This window comes from Triticum aestivum, unplaced genomic scaffold, assembly GCF_018294505.1.
Source record: "Triticum aestivum cultivar Chinese Spring unplaced genomic scaffold, IWGSC CS RefSeq v2.1 scaffold331902, whole genome shotgun sequence".
NCBI lineage: Eukaryota > Viridiplantae > Streptophyta > Magnoliopsida > Poales > Poaceae > Triticum > Triticum aestivum.
The window spans coordinates 15,502-28,785 of NW_025225124.1; the positions used below are offsets into that span (position 1 = coordinate 15,502).

Genomic DNA, 13,284 nt, shown 5'->3' on the forward strand with positions numbered 1-13,284 from the left:
ACTAAAGTTACTCTCCAGTAAAGTTGTGATGGTCAGTGTCAACACCAATATATTCAAGACACACAAGAAAGCTTCAAATGTTGTAGTAGCTAACATTTTTTGTTTGCATTACAATGGCTATACAACAATTTTGGCTACAGATCTCAAAGTATTACTTTTCCCTCCAATTGCAAACAACATTTTTGTAGGGTCACAATGCAGGGAATTCTTTGTCTACATCACAACCTAAGCTCTGTTGCTTTAGCCACATCTTGATCTCTCAACATTGCATCTTTTAGATAGGAGCATTCCTGAACATCATGGCCATCTTCATTGCAATATCGGCATTTTTTGATAGACATCACAGCTTTCAGGTACTTGCATTCTTGTATGGCATGGCCATCTTCATCGCAATACTTGCAAAGCATCTTCTTCTTTGTTCCAGGCTTTGCCCTTGGTTTGGCTTCCTTCTTCTTTTCTTCTTTCTTCTCCTCTTGTCTAGCCTTCTTCTTGTGTGCATCTTCTCGTGGCTCAAGCAGAGTCTTCCTCCTCCTTTCTTTTTCAGTGGGTCGCCCTTTTTTTGGAACACGTGTTGGGTTTTGAAGCATGGCACCCTGTTGTGCAGCAGGCGGATCAACGGTTTGTTCATGTTGCGGAGGCAGATTGGCCGCTCGGCTTTGTTGTTTTGTTGGATTGGATTTTTGTTGTTGCTGACTTGGCACCCTGTGAGTTTCTACTTGTTGCTGCGGCATTTGCTGTTGATGCACCTCCCGCTGCTTTGGTAGTTCCCCTCTTCTTGCTGCAGCTATAACAGGCTCAAGCTGATTAGCTGCATCATTTAGCAGGTTGTATGCAAATTCATTGTCGCGAGCTTGTGAGGCCAACCGAGTAAGTTTCCTGCAAAGTGAGTTGTACTTGAGGGTGTTGTTCGATGGGAGTCCAAAATCCAGAAGTTGGCTGCCTGTTGGTGTTGTTGCTTTTTCCGACCACCTCTGTAGCAAATAGCGTTGCGGGATAGTTTGCACATTTAGATGAGTCATCACCCTAATGATGTGTGCACATATAATCCCATTCATCTCAAAACAGCTGCAGCTGCACTCAAACTTCTCATTTGACATCTCAACATTTACTTTGAATATTTTTGGATCCTCATAGTAATTTGAGAAAAGCTCAAAGTTAATGCTTTCATTGTGAAGCACAGGGACCTGGTTGATTACATATCCCGTTGATGCAATCACTTCTAATTGAAACTTGCCAAAAACAGCCTGGGTGTAGAAGTTGACCGCTTGACGCTCAATGTTGTATCTCGAGTAAAGAAGTGCTGTTGTTGCTTCACCAATGAAAGCTTGGTTGTCCTCACGGTCTAGCATCGTCTCTTGGAGCACCTCATACTGACAAATTTCCAAACCGACTCTTGAGGATTGATGAATGTCTTGAAGTAAGAGTTGAGGCCCTCCGACCTCCCTGTAGTGCTTGTGAATGGGAAGAAGCATTTTCGGAAGTATGCTGGAGCCCAGGTATGCCGGGTTCGCCACATGTTGCAAAGGTGTGTTGGTGAACGTTGCAGAAAACAAAAATTTTCCTACGGTTTCACCAAGATCCATCTATGAGTTCATCTAGCAACGAGTAATCGGATTGCATCTACATACCTTTGTAGATCACGCGCGGAAGCGTTCAAAGAACGGGGATGAGGAAGGCGTACTCGACGTGATCCAAATCACCGGAGATCCTAGCGCCGAACGGACGGCACCTCCGCGTTCAACACACGTACGGTCAGCGTGACGTCTCCTTCTTCTTGATCCAGCAAGGAGGAAGGAGAGGTTGAGGAATATGGCTCCAGTAGCAGCACGACGGCGTGGTGGTGGTGGAGCTGCAGTACTCCGGCAGGGCTTCGCCAAGCACTATGAAGGAGGAGGATGTGTTGGAGAGGGAGAGGGAGGCACCAAAGGCGTGGGGTGAGAAGTCCTCCATCTCCCCACTATATATAGGAGGGCCAAGGGGGGGGGGGCGCCGGCCCTAGGAGATCCAATCTCCTAGGGAGGTGCGGCCAAGGGGAGGAATCCCTCCTCCCCAAGGCACCTAGGAGGTGCCTTCCCCTTTTGGGACTCTTCCCTTCCTTGAACCCTAGGCACATGGGCCTCTTGGGGCTGGTGTCCTTGGCCCATATAGGCCAAGGCGCACCCCCTACAGCCCATGTGCCCCCCCGGGGCAGGTGTCCCCACCCGGTGAACCCCCGGGACCCTTTCGGTGGACCCAGTACAATACCGGTGACCCCGAAACTTGTCCCGATGCCCGAAATAGCACTTCCTATATATAATTCTTTACCTCCGGACCATTCCGGAACTCCTCGTGACGTCCGGGATCTCATCCGGGACTCCGAACAACATTCGGGTTACTACATATACATATCCCTACAACCCTAGCGTCACCGAACCTTAAGTGTGTAGACCCTACGGGTTCGGGAGACATGTAGACATGACCGAGACGACTCTCCGGCCAATAACCAACAGCGGGATCTGGATACCCATGTTGGCTCCCACATGCTCCTCGATGATCTCATCGGATGAACCACAATGTCGAGGATTCAAGCAACCCCGTATACAATTCCCTTTGTCAATCGGTATGTTACTTGCCCGAGATCTGATTGCCGGTATCCCAATACCTCTTTCAATCTCGTTACCGGCAAGTCACTTTACTCGTACCGTAATGCATGATCCCGTGACCAGACACTTGGTCACTCTGAGCTCATTATGATGATGCATTACCGAGTGGGCCCAGTGATACCTCTCCGTCGTACGGAGTGACAAATCCCAGTCTTGATCCGTGTCAACCCAACAGACACTTTCGGAGATACCCATAGTATACCTTTATAGTCACCCAGTTACGTTGTGGCGTTTGGTATACCCAAAGCACTCCTGCGGTATCCGGGAGTTACACGATCTCATGGTCTAAGGAAAGGATACTTGACATTGGAAAACTCTAGCAAACGAACTATACGATCTTGTGCTATGTTTAGGATTGGGTCTTGTCCATCACATCATTCTCCTAATGATGTGATCTCGTTATCAATGACATCCAATGTCCATAGTGAGGAAACCATGACTATCTGTTGATCAACGAGCTAGTCAACTAGAGGCTTACTAGGGACATGTTGGTGTCTATTATTCACACATGTATTACGATTTTCGGATAATACAATTATAGCATGAATAAAGACAATTATCATGAACAAGGAAATATAATAATAATGATTTTATTATTGCCTCTAGGGCATATTTCCAACAGTCTCCCACTTGCACTAGAGTCAATAATCTAGTTACATTGTGATGAATCAAACACCCATGGAATTCTGGTGTTGATCATGTTTTGCTCTAGGGAGAGGTTTAGTCAACGGATCTGCTACATTCAGGTCCGTATGTACTTTACAAATATCTATGTATCCATCTTGAACATTTTCACAAATGGAGTTGAAGCGACGCTTGATGTGCCTTGTCTTCTTGTGAAAACTGGGCTCCTTGGCAAGTGCAATAGCTCCAGTGTTGTCACAGAAGAGCTTGATCGGCCCCGACGCATTGGGTATGACTCCTAGGTCGGTGATGAACTCCTTCACCCAAATTGCTTCATGCGCTGGCTCCAAGGCTGCCATGTACTCCGCTTCACATGTAGATCCCGCCATGACGCTTTGCTTGCAACTGCACCAGCTTACTGCCCCACCATTCAAAATATACACGTATCCGGTTTGTGACTTAGAGTCATCCAGATTTGTGTCGAAGCTAGCGTCGACGTAACCTTTTACGACGAGCTCTTCGTCACCTCCATAAACGAGAAACATTTCCTTAGTCCTTTTCAGGTACTTCAGGATATTCTTGACCGCTGTCCAGTGTTCCTTGCCGGGATTACTTTGGTACCTACCTACCAAACTTACGGCAAGGTTTACATCACGTCTGGTACACAGCATGGCATACATAATAGAACCTATGGCTGAGGCATAGGGGATGACACTCATCTCTTCTATATCTTCTGCCGTGGTTGGACATTGAGCTGAGCTCAATTTCACACCTTGCAACACAGGCAAGAACCCCTTCTTAGACTGATCTATATTGAACTTCTTCAATATCTTATCAAGGTATGTGCTTTGTGAAAGACCTATGAGGCGTCTTGATCTATCTCTGTAGATCTTGATGCCTAATATATAAGCAGCTTCTCCAAGGTCCTTCATTGAAAAACTTTTATTCAAGTAGGCCTTAATGCTGTCCAAGAGTTCTATATCATTTCCCATCAAAAGTATGTCATCTACATATAATATGAGAAATGCTACAGAGCTCCCACTCACTTTCTTGTAAACGCATGCTTCTCCATAAGTCTCCGTAAACCCAAACGCTTTGATCATCTCATCAAAGCGAATGTTCCAACTCCGAGATGCTTGCACCAGCCCATAAATCGAGCGTTGGAGCTTGCACACCTTGTCAGTATTCTTAGGATCGACAAAACCTTCCGGCTGCATCATATACAATTCTTCCTTAAGGAAACCATTAAGGAATGCCGTTTTGACGTCCATTTGCCATATCTCATAATCATAGAATGCGGCAATTGCTAACATGATTCGGACGGACTTTAGCTTCGCTACCGGTGAGAAAGTCTCATCGTAGTCAACCCCTTGAACTTGTCGATAACCCTTAGCGACAAGCCGAGCTTTATAGATGGTCACATTACCATCCGCGTCTGCCTTCTTCTTAAAGATCCATTTATTTTCTATGGCTCGCCGCTCAACGGGCAAGTCAGTCAAAGTCCATACTTCGTTTTCATGCATGGATCCTATCTCGGATTTCATGGCTTCTACCATTTGTCGGAATCCGGGCCCGCCATCGCTTCTTCATAGCTCAAAGGTTCACCGTTGTCTAACAACATGATTTCCAAGACAGGGTTGCCATACCACTCTGGTGCGGAATGTGTCCTTGTGGACCTTCGAATTTCAGTAGGAGCTTGATCTGAAGTATCTTGATCATCATCATTAACTTCCTCTCTAGTCGGTGCAGGCACCTCAGGAACATTTTCTTGAGTTGCGCCTTTTTCCGGTTCAAGAGGTAATACTTCATCAAGTTCTACTTTCCTCCCACCTACTTCTTTCGAGAGAAACTCTTTCTCTAGAAAATATCCATTCTTGGCAACAAAGATCTTGCCTTCGGATCTGAGGTAGAAGGTATACCCAATAGTTTCTTTAGGGTATCCTATGAAGACTCATTTTTCCGACTTGGGTTAGAGCTTTTCAGGTTGAAGTTTCTTGACATAAGCATTGCATCCCCAAACTTTTAGAAACGACAGCTTAGGTTTCTTCCCAAACCATAATTCATACGGTGCCGTCTCAATGGATTTCGACGGAGCCCTATTTAAAGTGAATGCGGCAGTCTCTAAAGCATAGCCCCAAAAAGATAACAGTAAATCGGCAAGAGACATCATAGATCGCACCATATCCAATAGAGTGCGATTACGACGTTCTGACACACCATTACGCTGAGGTGTTCCAGGCGGCGTGAGTTGTGAAACTATTCCACATTTTCGTAAGTGTGTGCCAAACTCGTGACTCAAGTATTCTCCTCCATGATCTGATCGCAGGAACTTGATTTTCCTGTCACGTTGATTCTCAACCTCACTCTGAAATTCTTTGAACTTTTCAAAGGTCTCAGACTTGTGTTTCATTAAGTAGACATACCCATATCTACTCAAGTCATCAGTGAGGGTGAGAACATAACGATAGTCACCGCGAGCCTCAACACTCATTGGACCGCACACATCAGTATGTATGATTTCCAATAAGTTGGTTGCTCGCTCCATTGTTCCTGAGAACGGAGTCTTGGTCATTTTACCCATGAGGCATGGTTCGCACGTGTCAAATGATTCATAATCAAGAGACTCTAAAATTCCATCAGCATGGAGCTTCTTCATGCGTTTGACACCTATGTGACCAAGGCGGCAGTGCCACAAGTATGTGGGACTATCATTATCAATCTTACATCTCTTGGTACTCACACTATGAATATGTGTAGCATTACGCTCGAGATTCATTAAGAATAAACCATTCACCATCGGAGCATGACCATAAAACATATCTCTCATATAAATAGAACAACCATTATTCTCGGATTTAAATGAGTAGCCATCTCGTATTAAACGAGATCCTGATACAATGTTCATGCTCAAAGCTGGTACTAAATAACAATTATTGAGGTTTAAAACTAATCCCGTAGGTAAATGAAGAGGCAGCGTGCCGACGGCGATCACATCGGCCTTGGAACCATTCTCGATGCGCATCGTCACCTCGTCCTTCGCCAGTCTCCGCTTATTCCGCAGATCCTGCTTTGAGTTACAAATGTGAGCAACAGCACCGGTATCAAATACCCAGGAGCTACTACGAGTACTGGTAAGGTACACATCAATTACATGTATATCACATATACCTTTTGTTTTGCCGGCCTTCTTGTCCGCTAAGTATTTGGGGCAGTTCCGCTTCCACTGACCACTTTCCTTGCAATAAAAGCACTCAGTCTCGGGCTTGGGCCCATTCTTTGGCTTCTTCCCGGCAGCTTGCTTGCCGGGCGCGGCAACTCCCTTGCCGTCCTTCTTAAAGGTTTTCTTACCCTTGCCTTTCTTGAACTTAGTGGTTTTATTCACCATCAACACTTGATGTTCCTTTTTGACTTCTACCTCTGCTGATTTCAGCATTGCAAATACTTCAGGAATGGTCTTTTCCATCCCCTGCATATTGAAGTTCATCACAAAGCTCTTGTAGCTCGGTGGAAGCGACTGAAGGATTCTGTCAATGACCGCGTCATCCGGGAGATTAACTCCCAGCTGAGTCAAGCGGTTATGTAACCCAGACATAGTGAGTATGTGCTCACTGACAGAACTATTTTCCTCCATCTTACAGATGAATAACTTGTCGGAGACTTGATATCTCTCGACATTGGCATGAGCTTGGAAAACCATTTTTAGCTCTTCGAACATCTCATATGCTCTGTGTCTCTCAAAACGCTTTTGGAGCCCCAGCTCTAAGCTGTAAAGCATGCCGCATTGAACGAGGGAGTAGTCATCGGTACGTGCCTGCCAAGCGTTCATAACGTCTTGTTCTGCAGGGAGAACAGGTGCGTCACCTAGCGGTGCTTGTAGGACATAATCTTTCTTGGCAGCTATGAGGATGATCCTCAGGTTCCGGACCCAGTCCGTGTAGTTGCTGCCATCGTCTTTCAGCTTGGTTTTCTCTAGGAACGCATTGAAGTTGAGGACTACATTGGCCATTTGATCTACAAGACATATTGTAAAATATTTAGACTAAGTTCATCTAATCAAATTATTCAATGAACTCCCACTTAGATAGACATCCCTCTGTAATCTAAGTATAACATGATCCGAGTTAACTAGGCCGTGTCCGATCATCACGTGAGACGGACTAGTCAACATCGGTGAACATCTTCATGTTGATCGTATCTTCTATACGACTCATGCTCGACCTTTCGGTCTTCTGTGTTCCGAGGCCATGTCTTTACATGCTAGGCTCATCAAGTCAACCTAAGTGTTTGCATGTGTAAATCTGTCTTACACCCGTTGTATGTGAACGTTAGAATCTATCACACCTGATCATCACGTGGTGCTCCGAAACAACGAACTGTCACAACGGTGCACAGTTAGGGGGAACACTTTCTTGAAATTATTACGAGGGATCATCTTATTTACTACCGTCGTTCTAAGTAAACAAGATGCAAAAACATGATAAACATCACATGCAATCAAATAATAATAGTGACATGATATGGCCAATATCACATAGCTCCTTTGATCTCCATCTTGGGGCTCCATGATCATCTTGTCACCGGCATGACACCATGATATCCATCATCATGATCTCCATCATCGTATCTCCATGAAGTTGCTCGCCAACTATTACTTCTACTACTATGGCTAACGCGTTTAGCAATAAAGTAAAGTAATTTACATGTCGTTTCTCAATGACATGCAGGTCATACAAAAAATAAAGACAACTCCTATGGCTCCTGCCGGTTGTCATACTCATCGACATGCAAGTCGTGATTCCTATTACAATAGCATGAACATCTCATACATCACATATATATCATTCATCATTCATCACAACTTTGGCCATATCATATCACAAAGCACTTTCTGCAAAAACAAGTTAGACGTCCTCTAATTGTTGTTGCATGTTTTATGTGGCTGAAGTAGGGTTCTAGCAAGAACGTTTTCTTACCTACGTGAAAGCCACAACGTGATCTGTCAACTTCTATTTACCCTTCATAAGGACCCTTTTCATCGAATCCGCTCCAACTAAAGTGGGAGAGACAGACACCCGCCAGCCACCTTATGCAACTAGTGCATGTTAGTCGGTGGAACCGGTCTCACGTAAGCGTACGTGTAAGGTTGGTCCGGGCCGCTTCATCCCACAATACCGTTGAAGCAAGATAAGACTAGTAGCGGCAAGAAAGTTGACAACATCAACGCCCACAACAAATTGTGTTCTACTCATGCAAGACAACTACGATAGACCTAGCTCATGATGCCACTGTTGGTGAACGTTGCAGAAAACAAAAATTTTCCTACGGTTTCACCAAGATCCATCTATGAGTTCATCTAGCAACGAGTGATTGGATTGCATCTACATACCTTTGTAGATCACGCGCGGAAGCGTTCAAAGAACGGGGATGAGGAAGGCGTACTCGACGTGATCCAAATCACCGGAGATCCTAGCGCCGAACGGACGGCACCTCCGCGTTCAACACACGTACAGTCAGCGTGACGTCTCCTTCTTCTTGATCTAGCAAGGAGGAAGGAGAGGTTGAGGAAGATGGCTCCAGCAGCAGCACGACGGCATGGTGGTGGTGGAGCTGCAGTACTCCGGCAGGGCTTCGCCAAGCACTATGGAGGAGGAGGATGTGTTGGAGAGGGAGAGGGAGGCACCAAAGGCGTGGGGTGAGAAGTCCTCCATCTCCCCACTATATATAGGAGGGCCAAGGGGGGAGCGCCGGCCCTAGGAGATCCAATCTCCTAGGGGGGTGCGGCCAAGGGGAGGAATCCCTCCTCCCCAAGGCACCTAGGAGGTGCCTTCCCCTTTTGGGACTCTTCCCTTCCTTGAACCCTAGGCGCATGGGCCTCTTGGGGCTGGTGCCCTTGGCCCATATAGGCCAAGGCGCACCCCCTACAGCCCATGTGCCCCCCGGGGCAGGTGGCCCCACCCGGTGAACCCCCGGGACCCTTCCGGTGGACCCGGTACAATACCGGTGACCCCGAAACTTGTCCCGATGCCCGAAATAGCACTTCCTATATATAATTCTTTACCTCTGGACCATTTCGGAACTCCTCGTGACATCCGGATCTCATACGGGACTCCGAACAACATTAGGGTTACTGCATATACATATCCCTACAACCCTAGCGTCACCGAACCTTAAGTGTGTAGACCCTACAGGTTCGGGAGACATGTAGACATGACCGAGACGACTCTCCGGCCAATAACCAACAGCGGGATCTGGATACCCATGTTGGCTCCCACATGCTCCTCGATGATCTCATCGGATGAACCACGATGTCGAGGATTCAAGCAACCCCGTATACAATTCCCTTTGTCAATCGGTATGTTACTTGCCCGAGATCTGATCGTCGATATCCCAATACCTCGTTCAATCTCGTTACCGGCAAGTCACTTTACTCGTACCGTAATGCATGATCCCGTGACCAGACACTTGGTCACTCTGAGCTCATTATGATGATGCATTACCGAGTGGGCCCAGTGATACCTCTCCATCATACGGAGTGACAAATCCCAGTCTTGATCCGTGTCAACCCAACAGACACTTTCGGAGATACCCGTAGTATACCTTTATAGTCACCCAGTTACATTGTGACGTTTGGTATACCCAAAGCACTCCTACGGTATCCGGGAGTTACACGATCTCATGGTCTAAGGAAAGGATACTTGACATTGGAAAACTCTAGCAAACGAACTATACGATCTTGTGCTATGTTTAGGATTGGGTCTTGTCCATCACATCATTCTCCTAATGATGTGATCTCGTTATCAATGACATCCAATGCCCATAGTCAGGAAACCATGACTATCCGTTGATCAACGAGCTAGTCAACAAGAGGCTTACTAGGGACATGTTGGTGTCTATTATTCACACATGTATTACGATTTCCGGATAATACAATTATAGCATGAATAAAGACAATTATCATGAACAAGGAAATATAATAATAATGATTTTATTATTGCCTCTAGGGCATATTTCCAACAAGGTGTCTATTATCTTCCAATTCAAAGCAATGTATCATGTGCTGCCAATTCTCCTCATACTCATCAACTGTTTCCGGATCGTTGATGCATGTGTAGAAAGCTTGCTCAAAAACTCCATCCCTGCTCAGTATTCTGCCCAACTTCTCTCTCGCTTTCCTCTGGACATGCCATTTGCAACACCTATGCATTGTATTTGGTAAGGCTTCAGAAATGGCTGTTTCCATTGCCTTGTCTTGATCTATCATGATGTTCAATGGATGTACATTGTTCATCACAATCAGAAAGTTCTGGAAAACCCACTTGAAGGTTTCAATTTGTTCATTCGAAAGAAAAGCACACCCCAACAAAATTGTGTGTAAATGGTTGTTGATGCCAACAATTGGAGCAAATGGCATATTGTACCTATTTGTGCAAAAGGTGGTGTCAAAGAAAACACAATCTCTGTACTTAGGGTACAATGCCCTTGTCCTCCCATCAACCCAAAACAGTCCAGTGACAGAGTTTGTTTCCTCATCAACTGTTTTTGCATAGTAGAATTATGGATTCTCATCTTGCCGCCTTTCAAAGTATGCAACTGTCATGTCCATGTCCTGTAGATTTATGGTTTGCCACAGCTTGGAACGAAAATTTTGTAACATCCCTCTTGACATATGGCAGTTTCCTCCGGTCTCCACCACGGACCCTCCCAAGCATTCCCATGCACGATGATGTGGAGAAGTTCACGTCATGCATTGTCAATATGAGGTCCAAATCCTCTTGCGGAATGTTGTGGCATGAGCGGTAGAACCGTACACGCTCTGGCTGTGGCATCAGAGGGTGGGTATGCTCTGCAACAAAATATGAAACAACCCATTTATTGCCCCGCAGCCCAACTATCAAGTGTGCTTTGCAATCATGACGGACCAATCTATTTTTCTGACGCTTGTTTGTGACATCCATTTCAAACCAAGATTCTTTGCTTGATGAGTGCTGTTCCGTCGAGATTGCTTCTGAAACACTGCTAGTATTGGTCTTATTCTCTGGCTTCCCGGCATGGACACACCGGAACACCCTCTTGATTAGTACCGCAAGTCCCTTCTTTTGGCTGTTCTTTGAAGCAGATGTGTGTATGCCAAAGCCCATTTTGAATGCATAGTCGTTGTAGAACAGCTTAGCATCATCAACAGAGTCAAACTCCATCCCAACATATGGTGCTAGTGGTTGAGATGAAATCTCATCATATTCTTCATCATCAGACATTGCACACGCTGAAGCTGTCCCCAAGTTGGCTGCAAATTGATTTTCGGTGTAGCTGTCCTCACCTCTTGTACTACTGTGGGGAGCCTATCAACAGTGAAACAAAAGTTACGAACTGATCCGTAAGTTCAAGTTATGCTTCATGACACGAATACAATTTTTTTGAATGCAAATATAGTTCAACCAACAGCATGTAAATGCAGAAAGGAACAAAAGACTTCAGCATGAGAATTCAATTTTTTCTCAGGGATGCAAGTATGTTTCATATGACTCAGTAAATTCAAGTTCACTCTAGTAGAAAAAGGGTCAAATGTGAAGCACAATAGTGCCGGTTTGAATTTCAACCGGCACTAATGTGTACAATAGCACCGGTTCGTGGCGGCGATCAATAGCACCGGTTCGTGGCGAACCTTTAGTACCGGTTCATGCCACGAACCGGTACTAAAGAGGTTGTGTCAGCCTGCGGTCAGGCTATGGCCCCACTATCACCATTTAGTGCCGGTTCGTATCACGAACTGGTACTAATGAGGTTATGGCAAGCTGTTTTTAGTCCCACCTCGCCAAGGGAGAGGGACTAGGAGCGGTTTATAAGCCCTGAGTGCAGAGACGATGAAGAAGAGGCTCAATGCTCACGTTGCTTACCTTCAAGCTTCAGGAATATGGTAGATTGCACGGAGCTACGCGCAGTGCAGTTTACACTATTTCGAAAGGCTTGAAACAAATTAACGAGCATTGCACCTTTTTTTTATTTTTAATAACTTATTACAACTCCGGACTTCTTCTGTTATGGCAAAAACTAATTGCACGTCGGCATTTCTTTTTTTTAAACTTTGGTTATAACTCCAGACTTTGACCATCAAGTTTTGCAGAAAAGAAAAAATAGCAGAAAAGAAAAAAAAACTATAGTTGAAAAGAAAAAAAACTATATAAAAAAACTACTCAGAAATAAATATAAGAAAGTAAATATAGCAGAAAAGAAAAAGCTACTCAGAAATAAATAGAAGAAAAAATAAAGCAGAAAAAAAAATATTTGCTCTTTTTCAATCATTCACAAAATGACCATGAAATTGAAAATCACAACAAAATAAACTCTGAAAATGTTGAATTTTGGCAAACTAGATGAATAAAACTACTCACAAATAAATAGAAGAAAATAAATATAACAGAAAAGAAAAAACTATACAAAAAACTATGCAAAAATAAATAGAAGAAAATAAAGCAGAAAAGAAAAAACTATAAAAAAATTGGGGCGCTGCCCTATGGGCCTGCTTGGCCACAGGCGTCCAATTACAGGCCTTAAAGGCCCAGCAGACTCACAGGGCAGCGCGCACAGTTTAGGCCCACAAGCCTGCTATATAGAGGAGTTCGAAGAGGTAGCCGCGGCTGGGTTTATAAACCAGTGCGGCTGCCCTTCGCCCGGCGAGGTGGGACTAAACTTTGGGGTGGCAGCGCGAGGCCTTTAGTACCGGTTGGTGGCTCCAACCGGTACTAAATGCCTGCTCTTCCGGCCTCTTGGCCTGGCCAAAGTTGGCCTTTAGTACCGGTTGGTGGCTTCAACCGGTACTAAAGGCCTCTCCTATATATACAACACTTACGAAAATTCAGTTAGATCTCCCCACTTCTTTCGTCTCCAACTTCTCGCGCGCTGCTCGAACACGTCCTCGCCGCCCATCGCCCGTCGTCCGTCGTCGTCGTCGCTGTCCCCGCCGTCGCTCGTCGTCGTTGCCGTCTCGCGCCGCCGCCCCGAACGCCGCGCGCCGCCATCC

At 45.4% G+C, this 13,284-nt stretch overlaps 1 pseudogene; it reads right to left on the reverse strand.

Moving 5' to 3' along the window:
• Positions 1 to 218: 218 nt before the first annotated feature.
• LOC123172086 (protein FAR1-RELATED SEQUENCE 5-like) lies at positions 219 to 11,521 on the reverse strand (annotated as a pseudogene).
• Between the last annotated feature and the right edge of the window lie 1,763 nt (positions 11,522 to 13,284).